Consider the following 23,604-nt stretch of genomic DNA (forward strand, 5'->3'; position numbering starts at 1 on the left):
TTCCCTTGCATCATTGCATGAGTTCAAATATCGTCAGCTCTCTAATCTAGTATCTAGTCTTACAAATCTCTTGTTTGACAAAAAAATAAAAAAATAAAAAAAAAACTCATGACTACCCGACTTAACTTGTACTTATCCTGTTTGTAACCTTTGATGGGAGAGATTCGGACCGGATCTCTTCCCATTAATATGCACCTATAGATAAATTTTGTGTACCTATACATATGAACCTATGTGTAGTGTACCTATATACATTCATGTACCTTTATAGTGTATATTGTTTATTGTGTCTCTCATATTATTATGTATTTGGTATTGTGATTGTGTACAAAATTTTATATACAGGTTAATTCTCATTAATAAAATGTTTTTTTAAATAAAATTCATTTTAAATTGCTAAATTTGATCTGTAGAAACAAAAATTCCTATTTTTAAGGCCTAATTGATTATTAAATTAAGAATTTTAGAAAGAAAATTTGAAAATAATAAAAGTGGGCAGCGCAGGCGTATTCAATAAAAGTCCAGCATATATTTATCACCACAAAAATCACTTGAAAGCTTATAGAAACACACGGGATCAGTAATTCATATCCAACATTAATCCAGCATCTCCAATGCTGTGAAATTTTTGGTGCCATTCCAAATTATTAGCTAATATAATTGGGAAATCTAAAAACAGGAGGACCTTTTTGTAGTGTCGTTTTTAAGAAAGTTGACAAACTGGCCAATGTAGTGCTCTTGGTGCAGCTTGTGATCTCCAAAAACAGTTGCAGCGCTCCTAGCATTGGATCTCAACTGCTCTCCTTCCTCCTCCACCATCGCGTGCTGGAGTGTTTTGGCTATGTCATCTTTACTAAACGACCCATCTCCGCGTCGTTTCACTTCGACAGCCATACCCTTCTCCTCCAAAAGCCTTGCATTCAGAGGCTGATCAAGAATGCATGGTAGCACAACAAGAACATGCCCAAATTGCAGAGTCTCAATTATTGATCCCCATCCAGAGTGAAAGAGAGAACCCCCAACCGATGGGTGTGCCAAGATTTCCATTTGGGGCACCCATCCGAGGCAAACAAGCCCCTTCTCTGATACACGGTCAACAAACCCTAGAGGCAGAGCATCGGCTTCACTATTTGCCCAATTGGGTTTTCTGAGTGCCCAAAGAAAGGGGAGTTCTGATAGCTCCAGCCCATGAGCTATCTCAAAGACTTGCTCTTTACTCAACTTACACTCACTCCCAAACCCTACAAACACAACTGACCTGGTTTTTTGCTTATCGAGCCATGCAAAGATCCCATCATCAGTGGAAATTTCCCTTTTTACCCCTTTTGCAGGTATCTCAGGAGGAAGCAAACCAGTGGGAATCACAAGCTTCCCAGAGTTGTTCATGTATGCCTCCAAGTACTCTTCTTCAAACTCATAGCAACTCCGAATGGCGAAAACTTGACAAGCTGATAGAATCTTGGCGTGCCTTTCGGCATCACTTATCCCGGAATCATTCACTCCGTAAAGGCCCGCGTGAAAATCGACCGCCTCGTTCTCTCGGAATGCGACCGTTGACTGAGAAGTAACCAGATCCGGCGGCGAAGTAAGGCTTTCCGGCGATGGCAGAGTATCATCTGTATTACCACTAGAGGGATTTTCAGCTGAACTTATAACGACAATTGTAGCAGCAGAGAATACAGAAAAATAGACAAGTGGAACGCCGTACTCTTTGCCAATCTCTACGACCCAATGAGCAGCAAAGTCGGTTATGATCCAATCAGGCAATCGATCCCCAATGAACTGCTTGATGGGTGTTTGCAGGAGGTCGTATGCAATCTTCAAGTTGTCGGTATTTTCAAAGGGGAGGTCCACTGTGGCCTCAGCTCCTTCCGGCAACAAGTCGGGATCCAACGGTGGAAATGGAATGGGGACTAATTGCACAAAGGGTTGTAAATCTGGTAAGATTTTGGGGAGTCTTTGGATGTTTTTTGGTGTGGATATGAAGGAGACATGAACTTTCGCTTTTGCTAAAGCTATTGAAAGTTGGAAAAAAGGCATCATGTGGCCAAAGGCAGACCATGGCAGCATCACAACGCTAAGATGATCATCTTTTTCCATAATTGTATTGTATTCTTTCTGTCGGATCGAAATTGCAATGAGAGAATTAACATGTAGTTTTGTACCAGATTGTCGGTTTATTGGACTAAATGACATGCTGTACCGCTGGCCACGTGTTCGCGTACGGTGTTCCGGCCACAACACGTGTTGAATTGCTTAGTAACGTCCCGTGTTGGTTTTAATCATCTTTTCATTTTTAGATTTTAATTTATTTTTTTTTTAATTTTCAAAAATGCAAAAATTGAAATCTGTAGAATGAAGGTAAAAAATCGTTATTGATTTATTATGAATAAAGGCACAAGGTATACAGAATTTCTCAAGTGTGTTCTTTGTCTCTCATTTTCTGTCTATGCTGCACTGCACCATCTCTTTCTCTCAAATAAAGTAAGTCACAACATTCCTTTATTTTTCAAAAATTTTCCTTTAATGAGAACTCCTATACTTTGTGGACGTAGCTATTCTGGGTGAACCACGTACATCTTGTGTTTGCTTCCCTATCTCTGTCCATTTACATACGTATCTACACTCATGATTGGAGCAATTTGGTGAAGGTCACAAACTTGACAATTTCTGTTATACTAAAGTTCTCGCTGATTTTGTGCATCAACATTTGGTGCCTTCTATAGGAAACAGACTTATTCCTACTCTCTTCAACTTTGTTAAGCTAGTTTCCAACATTCGTACACTCTCTTTTGACCAGACATCCCTTTTCAACATGAGGAGCGAAGGAAGCCACAACACACAGAACAACACCCCCTCGCGCCTAGTGTGAGACAACGAAAGAAGTTAGCTTTTTAAACTAAAGTCAAAGAGCTGGAGGCTCAAAACAACAAGATAACAATGAATAATGAGGTCCTCCAGGAGCAGTATGAGAAGTTCTTCGAGATGCTTCATGAGGCTAGGCATACTTAAACACACGAGCTCATCACCCCCGTGGAAGTCCACCATCAATTGGGTGCCCCCCAACACGGAGGGTCACCGGTGTTCGACATGGTTGTTCCTAATGAGGAGTGAGCTAATCATCAAGGTGTTGATCAACATGAGGCCTCTCTCAACCCAGCTGCTTCAACCTGAAGCAGGAGAAGTGGAGGAAGGCACCTCCTTGCAGAGGGAACGGAAGGATCGAAAGCTGTTTATTGCGACTGTCAAGACTTCTTGAGACAACGTCGAGAGAATCCATCCACATAAGCTCGAAGATCAATGACCCAAGGGTTTCTGAAAGACTCGGTCCCCTCCCATGACTTAGACGAACTGCCAATCTAGGGAAGGAACGACAGGTCCCAGAGGAACATGAAGGTACAAGGGACTTGGAAGGATTCCGACAGACTCGCTCTAGAAGTCAATATAGCGAGTCCAAGGAAATATCACACCCTCTTGATCAAACTTTCCTACTTCCAAGAGGCAATGGAGACTTACAGAAGAAAACTCCAGTAGTACATGACTCCACTCAGGACCCCTTTGTCCTTCGGCTCCTTGAGGAAGTAAACAAGTTCAAGGCTGAACGTCAAGCCGAGATACCTGACTGGAACCAACCCAAGCCTGGCCCTCTTACAAGGAAGATCCTCAACACCCCATTCAAGCAAAGGCAAAACAGAAGCTTGGCTTACAACTCTATGTTGGAAGGGATGATCCGATTGAACACCTTAATCTCTTTGAGTTCACCATGGTGTACCGAATGCATACCGATGAAGATCGATGTCTCCCTTCTCCTCCACCCTCTTTGGTAGAGCTCTAAACTGGTATTGTCATCTTCCACCTGAGACGGTAGACGTATTTAAGGAATTGAGGAAATTGTTTGTCTTTCAACACATCTTCTAGATTGATCGCTTGAATTCTGCAGATGACTTGTACACTATTTGCCAGAAGCCGGACGAGTCACTGCGAAAGTATGTTGGCCGCTTCAACCATGAGTATTCTCGCTGTGCTGAGGCAGATGATAAGATCGCCCTTAAGGCCTATGTGACTGTTTCTTCAAGTACATGATCAATGCCAACACTTAGAAGACTTACTTTGAAGTGATGGCACAAGCTTATAACCAAGCCTCTACCGAGGTAATGACATATCAAGGGAAACCCTCTACAGCCACCCCTTATCAGCAAATGGGGAGTGGAAGCCAGATCCAGCCAAATAAAAAGACCTCAACCTTCTAAATGGCAACGGCGCCCCTTGCCTTATTTAATGTTTCACCAAGTCAACAGACATATCAATCTTAAGGTAAGAGGAAAGATTTCCATCCTCACCAATCTCATTTTAGTAAAAAGAGTAAGGGGCACTATCGCGATAACCAGGGATATCACCACGATAATGCCCACCCCTAGGCAGTCAACGCAGTGGGCCAAGCGTGTGTTAAGACAGACCCTACCCCGAGGTATAAGACGTACACACTTTTGAACACCACATGCGCGGCTATTTACCTCAGTATAGCTCACCTGATACCGAAGCCAAAGCCGAGGCAACCAGATTACAAGTCCACGAAGAACATGGGCATGTTTTGCTGTTACCATGAGTATAACGACTATGGTGACAAGAAGTGTATCACCCTTCGTGATCATATTGAAGTTTTGGCACGTGAAGGAAAAATTGATTAATTCCTCCTTCACCCTCCAAGAAATAATCGTAACCAACGCCAAGTGAATATGATATATTCCATAAGCGGTGGCATATCCATATCTGAATCTTCCAACAGGGCCATAAAAAACAGTGAATGAACTTTGAGGCCTGGCGACCAAGTGTTTCACGTGGAAGGCATCAGGGGAGGCAAGTATCAAAAGCTTAACTGGGATCCATTATGTTTCTACCCTGAGGAAGAAAGAGGTATCACCTACCCTCACAATGACCCCTAATCGTGGAGGCTCACATAGCTAACTTTGACATACGACGAATCCCGGTAGACACATGGGCTTCGGTTAATATCATGTTTGTTGAAGCTTTCAGGGCACTTAATGTAGCTGAACACTTGCTCGATCATTCAGTTTCTCCTTTGATAAGTTTTTCCAGTGATGTCGTGCAACCTTTAGGGAGCATACACTTACCCTTCACCATCAGTACAGGCCCTTACACAGCCATCATCACCACTAACTTCCTGGTGGTTGACTGCCTAACGGCATACAATGTTATCTTTGGGCGCACGGGCATCAATGATCTCAAGGCCATGGTATCCACACATACGTTATTGATGAAATTTCCAACCCCATATGGCAACGGTTACATCAAAGGAGATCAGCTTAGTGCAAGATCATGTTACAACACTTCAGTCAAACAACAACATTTGCCTGTGCCCAAAGAAACACTTTCTAAACATGACCAAGTCATAAAGACCAGCTCGAACGATGCCAACTTGGATCTTCATGGTGGTAATAGTCAACCTGACGCTCCCCTTAAGATGACTCTTTCACCCAGCAAGCACAACCTGCTAAAAAGTTGGAGAAGGTCTCTATCTCAAAAGATTATCCGAACTGCATAGTGAAGATTGGCACCACCTTGTCATTACCTTGTCACCACCTTGACGGTTGGCATTGATCTCTTTTTTGCAAGAGAACATTGAAGTCTTCGCCTAGTCATACAAAGACATGCCAGACATCTCTCCCGATATCATCTGTCATCGCTTGAGTATTTATCCCAAGACCAAGCCGGCGAGACAGAAGTGAAGATCTTATGACGCTGAATGATACAAGGCAATGAAGGCAGAAGTTGAAAAACTCAAAAGCATAAGCTTCGTTCGTGAAGTCCATTATCCAATGTGGCTAGCAAATGTGGTCCTTGTTAAGAAAAATCCGACCAAGGAAAGTCTCTTGCTTCAAAAGATCTTGTGGAGAATATGTGTTGACTACATCGACTTAAACAAAGGATGCCCGACTGATAGCTTTCCCCTTCCTCTCATTGATAGACTTATAGACTCTACAGTAGGGTGTAAACTCTTGAGCTTCATAGATGCTTACTCAAGGTAAAACCAAATCCTCATGAACCTTTTGGACCAAGAACACACAGCCTTCATTACTGACAGAGGACTATATTACTATAAAGTCATGCCATTTGACCTAAAGAATGCAGGGGCGACTTATAAGAGATTAGAAAATTCAATGTTCGCTAAACAAATTGGGAAGAACATGGAAGTTTATGTTGATGATATGTTAGTCAAAAGCAAACATGCAGACCAACACATCACTAACATGTCTGAAACCTTTAGCATCTTAAAAAGGTATCGAATAAGGTTGAACCCCAACAAATGTGCCTTCGGCGTGGATTCTGGAAAATTCTTGGGTTTCATGATTAGCCAACAAGGTATTGAAGCTAACCCTGAGAAGATTAAAGCAATCATTGACATGAAACAACCAATAACTTCAAAAGACATCCAGAGCCTTACTGGCTAGGTGGCAACCTTAACCAGGTTCATCTCTAAGGCCATAGACAAATGCATTCCTTTTTTTCAAAGCACTTAACAGAAGTAAAAAGTACATTATGTGGACTGATGAATGTGCTGAAGCATTGAAGAACCTCAAAGAGTACATGAGTAAAGCCCCTTTACTTTCCAAACATGAAGTTGGTGACACCCTCATTATCTATCTGTCTATTTCAGCCTCAGCAGTCAGTTTCGTTTTTATTCGAATAGATGGTAGTGTCAAACGGCATGTCTACTATGCTAGGAAGACTCTACAAGATGTGGAGACACGATACTCTAACATTGAGAAACTAGCTCTAGCATTAGTCATATATGCTCGGAAACTTCGCCCCTACTTCCAAGCACACTACATCATCGCACTTACCAACCACCCCCTTTGATAGATACTTCAGAATCCTGACATTTCGGGGTGAATCATCAAATGGACGATAGCACTGGGTGAGTTTGACATCTCCTACCAACCGAAGCTAGCTAAGAAGGGCTAAGCAGTTGTAGATTTCATCTGCAAATTCACTTATCCTGTTGATGTTGCTTCTACACCTAAACCAGTGGCTTCATTACCCCCGGAAGCTCGAAAGGTAAAACCAACATTCCCAGTATGGACTCTATATGTTGATGGCTCATCCAACCAACAGGGTTGTGGAGCAGGACTAGTATTGACTACCCTCGACAAAGTGGCAATAAAGTATACTTTTCGTTTCAAATTCAAGGCATCAAACAATGAGGCTGAGTATGAAGCCCTTCTAGCAGCCTTACGTTTGGCCAAACATCTTGGAGCTAAACAAATTAATATCTTCAGTGACTCTTAATTAGTGGTTAACTAGGTCACGAACAACTTTGATGCTAATGATAGCTCCCTGGCAGCATATCTTGTGCAAATACAACTTTTGCTCAAGCACTTCCACTACCAGATCATCTAAGTTCCTCAAGCGGCAAACAGTCATGCAGATGCCTTAGATCGCCTTACTTCAGCAGTGGAAGACAAGATTGGGAGTAAAATTCATGTCGAATTGATGGCAGCACTAAACACCATGGCCGCAAAAGTGGGTAACGTACAACAGGGGGATAGTTGGATCACCTCGATTTATAAATTCCTCGCTCATGGCACCCTCCCAAATGATAAAGTCCAAGCTAAGCAGATTCAATACAAGTCTACCCGCTACCTGATTATTAATGACCAACTTTATAAGCGAGGTTTTAACTTACTATACTTAAAATGCCTTACACCTGCGGAGGTGGAAATTGTCCTTCAGGAAATACATGAATGATTGCGGAGGTTATGGTGGATCTCGATCCCTAGCACACAAGGCTTTCTGCTAAGGATATTACTGGCCAACATTCCACCAAGATGTCATCAGAATATCCTGCTCGTATGATAAGTGTCAACGCTACGTAACTATTCCTCACTCCCCTCCCGAGCCTCTCACTTCTATGATCAGCCCTTGGCCCTTGGCCCAATGGGGATTTGATTTGATCATTCCAATACCTGCAGGGAAGGGCAAGGTCTGTTATGCAATTGTTGCAATTGACTACTTCACAAAGTGGGCTGAAATAGAACCCTTGGCAACCATTATTGAGACAAAAATAGAAGACTTCATACGGAAAAACATCTTTTGCAGATTCGGCATTCCCAATGCGATAGTCATTGACAATGGACGATAGTTCAACAACAAGAAGTTCAGGATGTTCTGCTCTAAGTTCAACTATTTTGCCTCCCCAACTCATCCCCAGTTTAATGGACAGGATGAGGCATCAACAAGATAATCAAGCGCACTTTGAAAACCAGCTTGGACAAGACTAAAGGTTGTTGGCCAGAATTTGTACCCTAAGTTCTTTGGTCATACCGCACTTTATATCGGACTTCAACAGGAGAAACTCCATTCTCACTTGCCTTTGGCACAGAGGCAGTTGTCCCAGTTTAGCTTGAGCAAGCAACGTTTCGAGTCCAAAACTACATGCAAAGTGAAAATGACAAACAACTCACCTTCAACTTGGGTCTAGTCGAGGAACATAGAAACCAGACTCACTTGAGAAATGTCGCCTACAAGTAACGCATCTCCAACTACTACGACTCAAGGGTCAAACCTCGCTCTTTCAAAGTGGGGGACTGGTATTGAAGAAAAGATTACTCTGCGATATAATCTCGAGTGAAGGCACACTCAGTCCAAATTAGGATGGGCCGTTTGAAGTTATTGGCATCAGTCACCCTAGCTCCTACACGCTCAGAAGCTGTAATGGCAAGACTTTTGGCCATCCATGGAACATTGATCACTTGAAGTACTATTACAAGTAAACTCACATTGTACAAGTGTTAAGCTATAGCCGTTCGGAATCCTATGTAACGAATACCATTTAGCATGAATTCAATAAAGAGGTGATTTAGACAACTTGGTCCTAATTCTTTTACATTCCTAACAATGAAACACTCGGGTTTGGAGCTTCAACATGAATGCTCCCAACATGAAATAAAGGCTAAGTATATGTCAACAAGACTATACCAATAAACGAACAGCTCCATAGTATATTCGTTCAATCATACCCAAGTCATGGCTTATATCCAAACAAATGATCTATTCAAACATAACCAAACATTCATCAATGATGGTGCAAACACTTGGAAATTAACATCAGATTATACGGTGCAAAGTCATAAACATCCATAAACAAAAAGCTCTCAAGCTTATAATATGGCATATGCTATGCAAACAACAAACTAGTATATCCAGAATATATGTAGAAAATGAAGGCACTACTAGTCATCCTCATCTGAGGTCGAACCCTTTACAATATCACTGTGTTCCACCACCATCCTCTGCATCTCCAAGATCATCCTCACCCTGTTGAGTCTGCTTATTAACTCTAGCCTTATCATCAGACTTATTTTCACTACTGGGATTGACTATGAGGACGAAAGTTTCACCCTTTTGTCGATATTCATCTATCTCCTCACGATACTTTCGAATAATGCTTCCATCGTCATAACGCTCAAGGACAACCATCCATTTCCTTTTCTCAAAGTGAACCTCCCGGGTGCAGTGAGGTATAATGGCACTGTGAAAGGCCTGGGAACCCAATAACTCCTGTATGGTAACTTCCCTCTCAGTTGGGATACTCCCCTTTAGCTCAGAAACCTCGACCAAGGCACCATTCAACTCCTTCCTGACTTGCTTCTTAGTCACCTCAAACAGTTTTTTGAGCCTTACGTTCTTACCATTTCGCCTTGTCAACCTTTCCATGGTTTGGTCCTTGAGCTGGATGGCCTCAGTCAAAATTTTCTTATTCTTCTTCGCATCATCCACAAGCTGCTTATTCTTTTTCAATTTTATCTTATACCGCTCAGCCTCTCGTAGTATGTCGTCGTACTCAGTCATGACCTACATGACAAGATGATTATCACTACCAAAAAAAAAAAAAAAAATATAAAGAAGAGAAAGTAAGGAAATGGCAAAGTAACACTCATATAAGAAGATAGTTTCAACATCCGGTCGCGATCTGGTTCATTCTTAGCTATTGGCTTTCCAAGCTCATCAAAAGTGAATCGACGCCCTACCAGGCAATTGTTGACATACCCAAAGCTCTTTCGCTGTATAGCAACTTTCAAGTCCTTCCAAGGGATGCTGCTAGCCTCTTCCTTGTCATTTCTCTTGCGGTTGGAACCATGATCACTTTCCTGGCCAGTGTGCTCCATAGCTGGAAGGAAGAAGGGATCAATAGTAGGAAGATGAGGCAACAATCGCCTCTCTTCCCCTACAACTATGGCAGCAACACATCTGATAGCCTCAACTTTAGCTTTCCTCAAGGCAGCAATCTTGAGGACCTTTTCTTGAGACTTAGGTCTAATGGCTGGTCTCACCCAATGCTTGTGAGCTTCCTTGTGAAACAGAATGTCTTCTGAGGGAATTAACATAGGTGCCTTCCTTTTCTTAATGCTAGTCTCCATTTTCTTGCTCACATTCTCCACTGAACAAGGAAAATCAAAGTAAGGAATACAACTTTATAAAAAAAGAAAGAAGAACAAAGGTCAAGTGAAGGATATAACTTACTCGCTCGTCTCTGACACTTGGAAACTAAGAGCTGGAAACCTTACTGTCAAAATAAGGGTCATAGCTTGCCCAAGTGTCTACCCTCAACACCTTCTCTACGTTAGCTAGCTCATATCTGGACAGCTTGATGGTGCCTCGCATCACTGCATGAAGAAAAATGTTAGAAGCAAGAGAAAATCACAACAAATAGCAAATAATGCGAGAACAATGGATACATTACAACCTACAGTCTGAAAGTGAGTAGGAACACGTCGCTCAGGTATGACACCCTTAGCATGTTCCCAGTCATTATAAAGAAAGCTCCAACAATTTTTCCATGTGTAGTACGTCTTTTTCTTACTAAAGACAATATGTTATCTCTTGCTCCGACATGCACACTCAGCATAACCTGTGCATGATTTCACCGGGCGCATCTTATAGCAGTAACGCCACTAATGGAAGGAAGGCTCACCCAACCCACGCTCCATCCAAATGATATAAAACCTAATCAAGGTATCCCAGAAACCAAGGTTGAGTTGGCCAGGCACATATCCGATAAAAGATAACATCCGTTGCAACCACGGGTGCAAAGGTAGCTTCACCCCTAAGGTCACTAGTATTTGGGTATAGAACATAACATGACCCTTGGGCAGCTCAGATGACAATTCTTCACAATGCACCAAACATATTCCTACACTAAAGGGGATACTATATGATTGCCTTAGGGCCTCAAGATGATTTTCACTATCTAACAAATTGTTCTCTAAATGGTCCACTGTGAACTCAGAGCGAAATATGGGTATGGCGTTAAAAACAACCCCATCACCTACGGACATGAAAAAGGAAGAACCAACATTGGCTAAGGTTTGATAGTTGTGAAGATCATCCAACGTTTCTTTTGTACAAGACTCTAACAAAGGCCCTGAAGGCTCTAACATTGCAGGCTCAAACCTAGAGCTAGAGCTAGCCTTCATCACTAGGACTTAAAGGCTTTGACATCTACAACAAATAGAAACAAACTCTATCACTACACGAAGGATCGAAACATAAGGTAGTCCTTAGGGCATGAAGAAAAGCTTAATCAATTCATCATGTTCTCAACCAAATACATGAACACTCAAACAATTCAACAAGAATGAAAGCATCTGATCTAGTAAAGAAGACTACCAGCCTGAAGATGGTGGAAAACAGTGCCAGAATTCCTCTTAACTAGAGAACACTGTCTTAAAAAATTACTACAAAATGAGCAGATGAAGGCTAGGTAAAGAGTGGAAACTTATCATTTTTATATAGTTCAACCGGGCCAAAGAAATTAAATTCAAATTCAAACCATAAGAAAGCCCCACATGGAAAGTCTTCAAACTTCCACACAAGCTAGGGAGTTTCAAATTTCAAATTTTCATTTCCCCCCACTCCAAAAATAAAAAAAATAAAAAAATAAGGAAGGGGGAACACAGAAGCTTCATCAATAAAGGGCAACCACAAATCTCAATAAAGGGCAACCACAAATCTCAAAAGCTTCACCCACTCTTCATCAAGATAGTGTGAAGCAAAACCAATTTATGGTGCCAACAAAAGCTTCAACAAATGAAGGACAACTACAAATGTCAAAAGCCTCACACTCTTGATCAAGATAGTGTGAAGCAAAACCAATTTATGATGACCAACAAAAAGCTTAAACCACAAAGCTTCACCTACAAAGCTTCAACCACAAAGCTTCAAAGCTTCAACCATAAAGCTTCACCTACAAAGCTTCAACCACAAAGCTTCACCTACAAAGCTCCACTACAAAACTTCAACACTAAAACATGTAAAAGCTTCACACACTCTTGATCAAGATAGTGTGAAGCTAAATCAAGTTTTATGTCCTAAAAATAGCTTCAACTATTCAAGCGATATACCCAAATAAAAAAACCTACAACCAATAAACCTTACCCATCAAACTATTTTCCAAACACAAAACCTTGTTGCAAATAAACAAATTTTGTTCACAAAACCCAAGATTTTTGGCAATTTGTGCAACAACAATTGTGTGAACAAAAAACAAATTCCCTTATCCTTTCTCCCCATTCACAAGTTCCTTGTTACATATTATATAATTATTTGTGTACAACTTCAATCATAAACAAAAGCACAATTAAATATTCCAATAGAGAAGTGTTGAACCTCTTAAGCTTGTAGACCCACAAATTACCCAACTCCTCTACAACCTTCAATCCAGTTAAAAGTCACAGCTATTGTCTTGAAAATCAAAGCAACCACCCACGACTTTTGGGCTACCAGTTAGAAAAGAAAAGGGGGAAGTTTTATTAATTTGGAAACTCGACTACTAGCAAGACACCTCCTTTGTTAACTCCCTCAATTGGAGACTTGGGGGACTCCTACCATATGCTACTACACCTCGGTACTCAGAAGTTTCACAACTACTTAGTGACTTGGATCTTTCAAGTCCCCAATCGAGAAGCTTTCCTTACTCGGGAAATTAAGAGAGTAATGTTTCAATCTACAGGATGCACCCACGAAGTTTCAACATGAAAAATTCAACAAAAGAAAAAATTCAAAGAACTTAGTGAATGATGCCTTAGTGTATTTAGCACAATACGCTGAATGAAGTAAAGCTTGTTTATTAATATCTCCGATAAATTACAGATATATGCATACACATGAATCAAAACAAATGAACATAAGGGAGCCTTCACAAAGGTTGCTCATGACTCTCTGTACGTACTTTTTGCACACAATTGGTGCCCCTATAAAAGAAAGGGCAACATGGCCATTTGTTCAAAAATCGAAGAGGCACCACTCTCCGGATTTTGAGAAGCAAGATTTTCCTGAGTAAAATTTGTCGACAATCTCCACATGCAACATCAGCTTCTCGGATACCACAGGAAACTTTACCAAAGATCTCTGACAAAGTTAAGACACGTAAATTTTGAAGGTTCAACTACCCTACTATTACCCATAAGGGTAAAGGAACAACATCACTGCTTGATAACTGGAAAATCCCGATGTGTGTCAACCTCCATGCTCCGTGGCAAAGCAGACTTGCAAAAATGCCCAACCTTTCCTCACATCCGAGAAAGCACTCCCTACAAGATTGATTGCTCAAAAATCGAAGAGGCACCACTTTCCGAGTCTTGAGAACCAAATCCCTAGCAGGATTGTCTGTTCCAAAAATTAAAGAAGCACCGCTCTCCGAACCTCAAGAGCCGAATTTTCCTGGGTAAAAATTGTCAACACTTTTCACACGTAATGTCAGCTTTCCAGGTAACGTGAACAACTTTGTCAAAGATTTCTGACAAAGTTAAAACACGTGAACCTTGCAGCTCCCTCTACATTGCTATGACCGAGAAGGGTAAAGGAACAACATTACTACTTATTGTTGGGGGAATTCCTATATATGTTAACCTCCATCCTCAACGGCTAGGCAGACCTGCAAAAATGCTCAACCCTTCCTCATATCTGAAAAGGCACTCCTAACATAGCCTCTCGAAATACTCCGCTTTCTTCCCTCTCGATAATACCTCTACCAACCAGCTACACCAGAGCAAGAATATATCATATCATCAGGGTTGAAAGCAAGAGTATCTTATATCATGCTTTTTCCCTACCTTTTCCCTTGCCCTTGCTCTTACCTGCAGAACAAGGAGAAAGAACGCTATCAGTCGGAACCTGAAATCAAACTTTTGATTTGGAACTGATTGCCCAGAACCTTTGCCTGGTTGCGTACATAGCATTGCTCTCGAGTACTCATCCTCAACTGTTGTCAAGGTCACGAATTCTTTCAGCAATTGCCTCAGAATAATTGATATGATGGTGGCCCTTTACACTGAAGCTACCAAGTGTGGATGACTTGTCAATAAGTGATGCTCTGAAGGACCATCCAAATGCAAAGGTTGCGCACCACTTCTGCTATGCACAAGATTGAAGCATAAGGTTCAACGATGAACTAGAACATATCACTACAGCACGATGCCCTTCCTGTAGAGCCGCACAATTCAGACGGAGGAGTCTAAGTCAAATCCAAGCTCGGCATCGTTGCTCTAATTGAAGAGCTTGAGAAGCTTCAACAGTATTTTGCTAGCACCGTCGTCGAAGAACAAAGCCTCGCCATACCATATCCATTACTTTTTCAACAGCAGAAGTATCCCATATCATCAGGATCGAACGTACTCTAGATTTGACGGATTTGTTTTGACCCTCAAATTCTTGAGTCGACTCGCTCATTTGGAGGAGACCAGAAAACCCTCCAGCCCAATTTAAGAGTAAGCCTGTGGAAAGTCAACAAGTACAACAAAACATATGCCAATTCATTTGTTACTTCTTCAAAAGAAAAAGTATCTCATATCATCTATTCTCCATGTCATTTTCTTTGTCCTTATTACAGTCTGCAAAACAAAGAGAAGGAGAACAATCAGCCAGAACCAGAAATAAAACTTCCAATCTAAGACTGATTGCTTGGAATTCTGATTGCTTACCTTGTCTGTTACCTTTTTTGGCAGATTTTCGCTCAGAGACTTGGGGGACTCCTACTATAGGGTTTGTATTGCACTTGACCAAGCCCAAAACTACAAGTAAGCTTCAAATGAAAATGATACATTACCTTGTGCATCAACATCAGCTAAAGATACCATTCCTGGATGGAGGAAAAACACTTCCAGAAAAGGGGCCACATCTACCAATGGGGCAGAGGCAAGTTAAATGATATCACACTTTGGTACTTAGAAGTTTCGTGATTACTTGGTGGCTTGGATCTTGCAAGTCCTCAACCGAGGAGATTCCCTCACTCGAGAACTTAGGGGAACATTGTTTATACCATACTTAACCAATCCCAAAACTACTTAGCACCAGTTAACATTATACCGTTAAGGACCCACAAGAGTTTCTCTCCAACCAAGAGGCCAATCATAACTCGACACGTGTTGATATCAGAGGCCAATCACAACTCGACACGTGTCAACATCATAGGTCAACCACAGCATAACACCTGCCAATGTCAGAACAAAGCTAGAAACTCTCTTCTATAAAAGGGAATCATTCTCCCACAATAATCCCTAATGTCATTTGTACTAAATCATTCACTAGAACTCACTAAATGAGAGCTTGAACCTATGTATTTGTGTAAACCCTTCATAATTAATGAGAACTCCTCTACTCCGTGAACGTAGCCATTTTGGGTGAACCACGTACATCTTGTGTTTGCTTCCCTGTCTCTGTCCATTTACATACGTATCTACACTCGTGACCGGAGCAATCTGGTGAAAGTCACAAACTTGACACTTTCTGTTGTACCAAAGTCCTCGCTAATTTTGTGCATCAACAACTATAAATAAAAACACATAGTATACAGAATAACACACATAATTTCTCAAGGGTATTCTTCATCTTTTTCTTTTTTTTTTTTATCTATGCCGCACTACACCATCTCTTTCTCTCAAATAAAATAAGTCACAACATTTGTATATTTAGAAGGCTTTTAAGTCAAAATGGTCCACGAGATTTGCATAACTCATCACTTTGGTCCCTAAGATTTGAAATCAGCAGAAGTGGTCCCTGAGTTTGTCCACCATCAATCATTTTTTCAAGCAATGACCAAAATGATTGATGGTGGACAAACTCAGGGACCACTTTTATTGATTTTAAATCTTAGGGACCAAAGTGATGAGTTATGCAAATCTAAGAGACTATTTTTACCAAAGAAACCTATTTACATTAATAATACCAAGCGACAATTGATGCTAACATTGATCTTTTTCAATTTCTTTGATGTTAACATAGAACTTAGCTGTTAACATATATTTTTTATTGTGCGTGAATTTTTCTATATATATGCATATATTATGTACTTATGTATGTTTAGATACTATAGTACGTACTGATACATTCGTACCAAAATTTACGTACTGACATTATGTACCTATGAGTAAAATAAGGTACCAAAATTTATTTACCAATACATTCGTACCGAAACTAACGTACCAGTACTTATGTACCTATAAGTACAATAAGGTACCAAAAGTTATGTACCGATACAAATTGTTTTTGTTTTATTGTTGAATTTTTTTAATAATAAGAATTTGCATAAAAAATACATTAATTGTAGATGAGCAGAGAATTTTGATTGGTACGTCTATAAATAATAAGTGTGCTATAATTACTTAAATACAATAAGTTTTAAAAATAAAGACTTATATTAGATATTGAAAACTATTCGGTTAAAATCTAAAAACAATCTTATTAAAGTCCTAAAATCTAAAAGCATTATATAAACCCTACAAATTAGTGAGCTGGTATAAATTTACAGATTATTACAGGCACTCACGCATAAAATTTCTATCATAACTTTTATCTGAAAAGTTATTATCCAAGAAACACAACTGACTAACGACGATGACAACCCTTCCTGCAATTATGACGAACTAACTGTTCTAGAAAATTAAGGACTTGTTTGGTACTCTACTTGAATCCAATTTTTTAGCCTAAAAAACAATTTTCAAGTTTTAGGCCTTAAAAACTTGTTTGGTAGGACTATTTTCAAAAACTGAATTCAAGACTAACTCAAAAATATAGTCTATTCTCTAAAAACATAAAAAATAAATAAATAAAAAATAAAAAAAAAGAGTTTTTAGAGTTTTAAAATTTAAACTCACTCCTTTCTTTTCTCTCCCTCCTCCCCTCTCACTCCAATTCTATATCTCTCTCTTTTCTTCTTTCTCTCTCCCTTTTTTTTTTTTTTTACCTTTCTCGTCTCTCCTTAAATCTGCTCTCTTCATTCTCTTAATTCTTTCTCGCACTCTTGTGACAACCCATCCCTCATTTTCTATGTAATTTCTCCCCGAGCATGTGAATTGACATTTATGCCCTTGTTGGCGAGTGACGTGGACATATTTATCTGCTTTTAAATTATTATTCTTGCTATTGTAATTAAATTGCACTCGTTGTTACGAGTGTTCGTTAATTTTATCAGTGTTAGAAACACTGTTTTGGATAGAATTTCTATTTTGCTTATACTGTAAGAAATTTGAAAACCTTATCCCTAGTTTCTTTAAAACCAGACCCGTGCCCTTTCCTTTTACCCACCAATCAATTTTCTTCCCACTTTCCTGCACCCAATCAAATCAGTATTTCTCTCTCTCTCATCTCTCTCTCTTCCTCACCAACCTCTCTCTTCTCTGTAACAACAAAGACCTTCATCAATCTTCACAGATCGAGCTCGCAAGCACCATGATCATACTTCTCTCGACCTCACAAGCACAACTATACCACTAGATCACGAGTTGACCGAGTTTTGGACGTCGAACTTGGAAGGTCCGAACGCAGTGAGTTTGAGTTCAACATTTTCAGATTGAGTTGAGGAGTTTTGAAGGTCAAAGAAGCTCTCTTACAACTCCCCAAGACTCCTAGACTAGTTTTGGTGAAGAGTTAATGTCAAAAACACGAGGTTTCGAAGAGTTGAGTTTTGGCCGTACCTTTCGAGGCATTTTCAGGCCACCTTCGTCCACTTTTGGACTCCAAAAATTTATTAGGTCCATGACATCGAGTAGATCGATTTCATGTATTTAAACCCTAGGTTTGAGCAAACTATGGGGGCTTTATTTAAGTTTCCGTATATGTGTTTTAATTAATTTAAAAATAGTTATTTCACATATAGGGGAAACATATCTCGAGAACTTAAAGGGTCAGGCAAGGCTTGGGGGCTTCAATCCGACAATGTATTTGCGAGTGGGTAGTTTGTTTTTATATCTATACATAATTATAGTTTCCATAAATGCGTATTTACTTCATTTTTACACTTATATTGTCAAGTATCGTTATTGTGATATTAATTGTGATAAATGTTGCTATATGGTTGGGATATTACTGTCATGACATTCATACATAGTTGTACATACTCATCTTGCTACACCCCGATGTTAGTACTCGCCCTAGGGCCAGGGCCAGTCCTTCACATGCATGTCCATATCTGCACTGTTCGCTCGCCTTGGATACAAGTTAGGTGCCAATCCTGTTGTACAGATTTCATTAGGCAATCCCGACTCGTATGTGACCGTGCTTCTGCACCAACCTTTATGTGATCGTAGTACTAGAGCGTATTAGTTACACCAGTCATGTTCATATTAGAATTTATATGTACGAACTCATGTGTTAGCTTAGATGGATGAGCACTTAGTTATACATGATTATCACATGATTATATTACTGCGGCATTTGATATATCGTGACTTGGCATATTTCTGGTTATATTGTTGTTGTATTGTTATTTACATACTTACGTAGTATGTTTTTAAGGAAACTATATTTGTTTTACAGTGAGGGGTTACTATGTTCAAAAATAAAGGTTTTCTTACAAACGTTGTTTTGTTGACTGACTCAACTTTGTTTTTCACCCCTCCATGATCTAGATAGCTGCACTCTTCGTGGCATTCGAGGAATTTTCGGCAATTCTGACATTATCTCTATTTAGAAGTATGAACTTAACCACTGTTGTGTAATAAGTGTACTTTAGCTACTTTGACTACTTTACTGTAGTCGTACTGTTTATTTTGCTCTTAATAATTGTAGTGGGTTCTTCCCACGACTGTGCACTCTTTCACTGTTTAGTTTAAATTAGTTCTAGTTTGGTTTTAATTTATTCACTTTTTCACATCACTTACCCTTATGGTTATGTCACCTCACGGTGACGCCCATCATGCTTCGACCTTCATCGGTCGGGGTGTGTCAACTCCTCTTCCTCTGTATCTCGTCCGATCCCCTCTCTTCTTTCTCTTTCCTTCAATCATCTCTTACTTTCCTTCCTCCTCTCTCCTATTTCTCCCTCTCTTGTGATCCTTTCTTTTTAGATCTCTTTGTCTAGTTTAAGTCGTAAAATTTAAAAGTTTTAAATCGCAAACCAATCAAGTTTTTGAGTCTTAAAGAAAATTGTTTTCAAGAAATGTTTTCAGAAATGATAAAAAAAATTTCAAATAGGATACCAAACAGATCCTAAAAACTTTCAGAAATCGGTGCAGGTTTCCCAACCACACTTACGTGGCTGATATTTCCAAATTTTAAAACAGTATATCTGACTGATTTCACAAGCTATGCATGTCTTCCATGAGATCGATCTTCCAAATAAAGACTTTCAATAACCGTATCCGGTGTCCCATCTTTCCATATATTAACATGGAAAGATTGCAATCAATTATTCAAATATATCATTGTTTCATATTCTTATAGTCACAATAATGTACAGCAAAATCAAATTATATCCAAAGATAGAGGAGGACATGCATAAGACACTATGCCAAATTGCTTACAAATCAAACTGGCCATGATAATTTTTATATAGGTCTGTCAAGCAAAGAGATAACTAAATAACTTTTCATAATCCTTCAAATCTTGTTTTCTAACAATTGCATATAAGAGAAATTTCTGTCTTTAGAAATTTGGAGCAATATTAGAAATTATGAAAATAATACAAGAATTTCAATAATGATAATTATAAAGAAAATTACAACATTACTTATGTATAAGATCAATATAAACAATTAAAGAGAAAGTTAGAAAAAATTGACAAACTTAGAGATTGAGGCTTCCAGAATGCAATGTCCTAAAGACAGAATTTTTCCCATACTCTTGTGTTCGTAGCTCGGTAGGCGTCTGTCTCCTAGGATTCAATAATCTATAACCCGAAGTTGAAGCATCGCAATCTTCAGATTCTGGCGAATCTTATAGATTCTGTACTCTCAAAATACGATTCAAAATTTGACTAACAAAGAATAAATGACATTGGAGAAAACTCTACTCTTATTCTCTTAGACGGGTGGGATGCTTGAGTTTATGTAGAACCCAAACCACCCCTTTTAAAATATTGTGATTGTTGCCTATGGTTTAGCTGTAGAGATATCATGTACATACTTTTGTATATGCTTTATTTGTTACTTCCAAACTAATCTTGCAGGAAATATGTAAGACACATAGTTTTGAAGAAAAAAAATTAGTTTGAATCACTATTGTTATTTATCAATACTAAACTGATAAATAAAATACGACTAGATTCATATTTAAGAATGGTTAATGAGTATATTCTGCTCAAAAGTGTTTTCCGTTTTTTTTTTTTTTTTTTTTTTTTTTTTTTTTTTTTTTTGCGCAAGAAATTGAACTTGTGATTTATATGTTATTGATGGAGAATTAATCTGCTTGAAAGTGTTTTCTTGTTCAGCCTAACTGTCACATCTCGGCCCGGGGGGACCACTTCCCGAGCCCGCTCCACTACCGCAGCATGATATTGTCCTCTTTGGGCCCCGACCATGCCCTCACGGTTTTGTTTCTGGGAACTCACATGAGAACTTCCCAGTGGATCACCATCATGAGAGTGTTCTCGCGCGCTACTCGCTTAACTTCGGAGTTCCTACGGAACCCGAAGCCAGTGAACTCCCAAAAGGCCTCGTGCTAGGTAGGGATGAGAATATACATATAAGGATCACTTCCTTGAACGATGTGGGATGTCACACTAACTATATATCAATGTACAGTGAAATACGGAATTAACAAGATTGGTATGTAATTCATTTGCTCAAAGTGTTAAAGCTACATATGAATGTCCTTGTGTTTAATGTATTAGCTATGAAAAACTTAATATAATCAGTTTCCGTTTGAAAATGATCGTGGAATTATAAACTTTTGTTACAATAAAAAAAATATTTAGATAAAATTTTCCGCATCTGTCAAATATTTGATTAGCAAAATTAACAATCATTTTTTATAGTTTTTCAGTCATGAATCACTTTCCTGCATGTATCTGTATAGAGTTAAAATTAGAAAGTTAGCAATTGATGTTGATGTTGAGTAGACCTGGCATTCGTGTCATGTTTTCCGTGTTCGTATCGTTTTCGTGTCATACCTGATATCTTAACGGGTCGTGTCATGTAACACCCGTTAAAATAAATGGGTAAAATGACCCAACCCAAAATCGACCCGATAATATTAACATGTAATATGATCCCGACCCGTTACCTGTTAAGGAAAATATACTTTAAACCAATAAATAATCAAATGAAAAAAATAATACTAAATAAGTATATACATACCATATTGTCACATCCAAACCATCAAAAACACAATTTTCTTTTAAATATATTTTCGCTTACCTAAATTGATCAAATGGTAAAATTGGAAAATATTGGAATAGAGAAGGGGATTTTTCGTCCAAAAAAGTTCTAATAATATAAGTAAAATAGAATCCAACTGTACATATTTACTCTCATTTATCTTACGGCTGTTATTTAAGTAAAGTCTTTAATAATTTTTTAATTAATGTAGAAGTGTAAAAAATATAGAAAAAAAAAATATATATATATATATATATATAAACGCTTGTGATGACAATCTTTACAACTTTCATGAAGAGCTTAACTTCGAAATTCACCACTATAATCATATAAATCATAGATCAAAATTTAACCGTTAATTGTTGTTTACATTTACACTTCATTGTTTTCATCAAATTTTGTTTTTTCAAATTTTATTTTTTGAAAACATGATTTATTGAAGGATGCAAGAACATGAACGGTTTGGATTGTTGATATTATATTCAGAGTTTTACGGTTAGTGAAAATATTGCTTGATGTTTATAAAGTTTCTACAAACTATATGACATCGACTCATATTTCAGTTAACCATAAATATCAAAACGTGATATCAAATATTTGAACCGTTCATCTTCTTACATCCGCCAAATGATCATATTTTCAAAAAAGAAAATTAAAAAAATGAAATTCAGTAAAAAGAATAAAGCGTAAATGACAATCGACGGTTAAACATAAATTTAAGGTTTATGGATTATAGTGTTAGATTTCGAAGTTGACCCCCTCATGAAAGTTGTAAAGCTTGTCACTATGAGTGATTGTATATTTTTTTTTAACATTTTTTACAATTCTACAATAATTTTTATTAATTTTATTAATTTTTCCCTCAAATAAAAAACATTATTCATGAGGGTTTGGAGGATTTTAAAAATCTAAACGATAATGTAAGTGTAACCATTATCTACTTGTGGAGGAATAATGATGAATCACGAGTGTTTATATATTCTTTCACATTTTTCATACTTGGTCTTCTTAGTTCTTGCCTATACAAATACTATACTAGTTTATTTTAATTTTGGACAACAACATGTTAAGGAAAATTTATTCTAATAATGATAATAAGGAACTCTCATAATAAAAATAAATAATGACTAAAACTTTTTCTTTTTTTAACTTATATAGAATAATAATGCAAAACTATATATTTAATCTAGAATATATTGTATATATTAATATGGCTATTGTATTTTATAATAAATCTTTTAGTAATTAAACTTTAAAATTATCAAAATAATTTTTTTCTTAAGAGGTCAAAACGGGTTACCCAAATGTATACCCATTAAGAACTTCTTATTAACGGGTTCTTAACGGGTCACCTGATGATGACCCGATTAGTTATCGTGTTGACCCAAAACTCGTTATTTTCGTGTTGTTTTGATGTCGTTTCAAAAACTGTCGGGTCTAATTTTGAGCTCACAAATTTTATGATCCCATGACTAATACTTTGCTAGTGGGGTATTTGAATGGCCTTCGCTTCATTTTACAGGGGATCATAAATTTTGACTCTTTCAATCAATGGGAGCAATAGTTTGTCTATGTGATTTTGTCTCTATTAATTAGTAGGAGTAATAGATTACCTTTTATATATTGAAAATTGAAGTGTTACTGACTGATATTTTAATAGTGAATTTCAGTTAAGTTTTGCTCATAAATTTTTTTATAAGAGATACTAACTTTGTAATGGTATATTGTATTGTACCGTGCTCTTATCCTAATATCAAATTTTGAATTGACTGAGAAGTTGGATTCCTTACCAACTTGTGAGCTACTTTGTTTTAAAAGATTAGTGTAATTAAACAATATCTTTGATGCCGTAATGTTGTCGGCAACATATTTAATTTGAGTGTGCATGTTGTCGGCAACAATATCTTTGATACATTAGAATTCTCATAGACACTTCTATATTTTTGCATACCCAGCATATTTTTTACATGATCTTTTAAATCAACCCAAAATG

General features: G+C 38.3%; 2 pseudogenes across 1 annotated transcript; both read right to left on the reverse strand.

The window, feature by feature from the left end:
• Positions 1 to 577: 577 nt before the first annotated feature.
• On the reverse strand, positions 578 to 2,159 carry LOC148699151 (soyasaponin III rhamnosyltransferase pseudogene; annotated as a pseudogene). Its single transcript, XR_015964348.1, has one exon. The product of XR_015964348.1 is annotated as a soyasaponin III rhamnosyltransferase pseudogene (transcript).
• Positions 2,160 to 9,251: 7,092 nt separating this feature from the next.
• LOC148699152 (uncharacterized) lies at positions 9,252 to 10,187 on the reverse strand (annotated as a pseudogene).
• Positions 10,188 to 23,604: the final 13,417 nt, after the last annotated feature.

The sequence above is a fragment of the Pyrus communis genome, chromosome 1 (genome assembly GCF_041283825.1).
Source record: "Pyrus communis isolate YQ-2024b chromosome 1, ASM4128382v1, whole genome shotgun sequence".
In the NCBI taxonomy this organism is placed as follows: Eukaryota; Viridiplantae; Streptophyta; class Magnoliopsida; order Rosales; family Rosaceae; genus Pyrus; species Pyrus communis.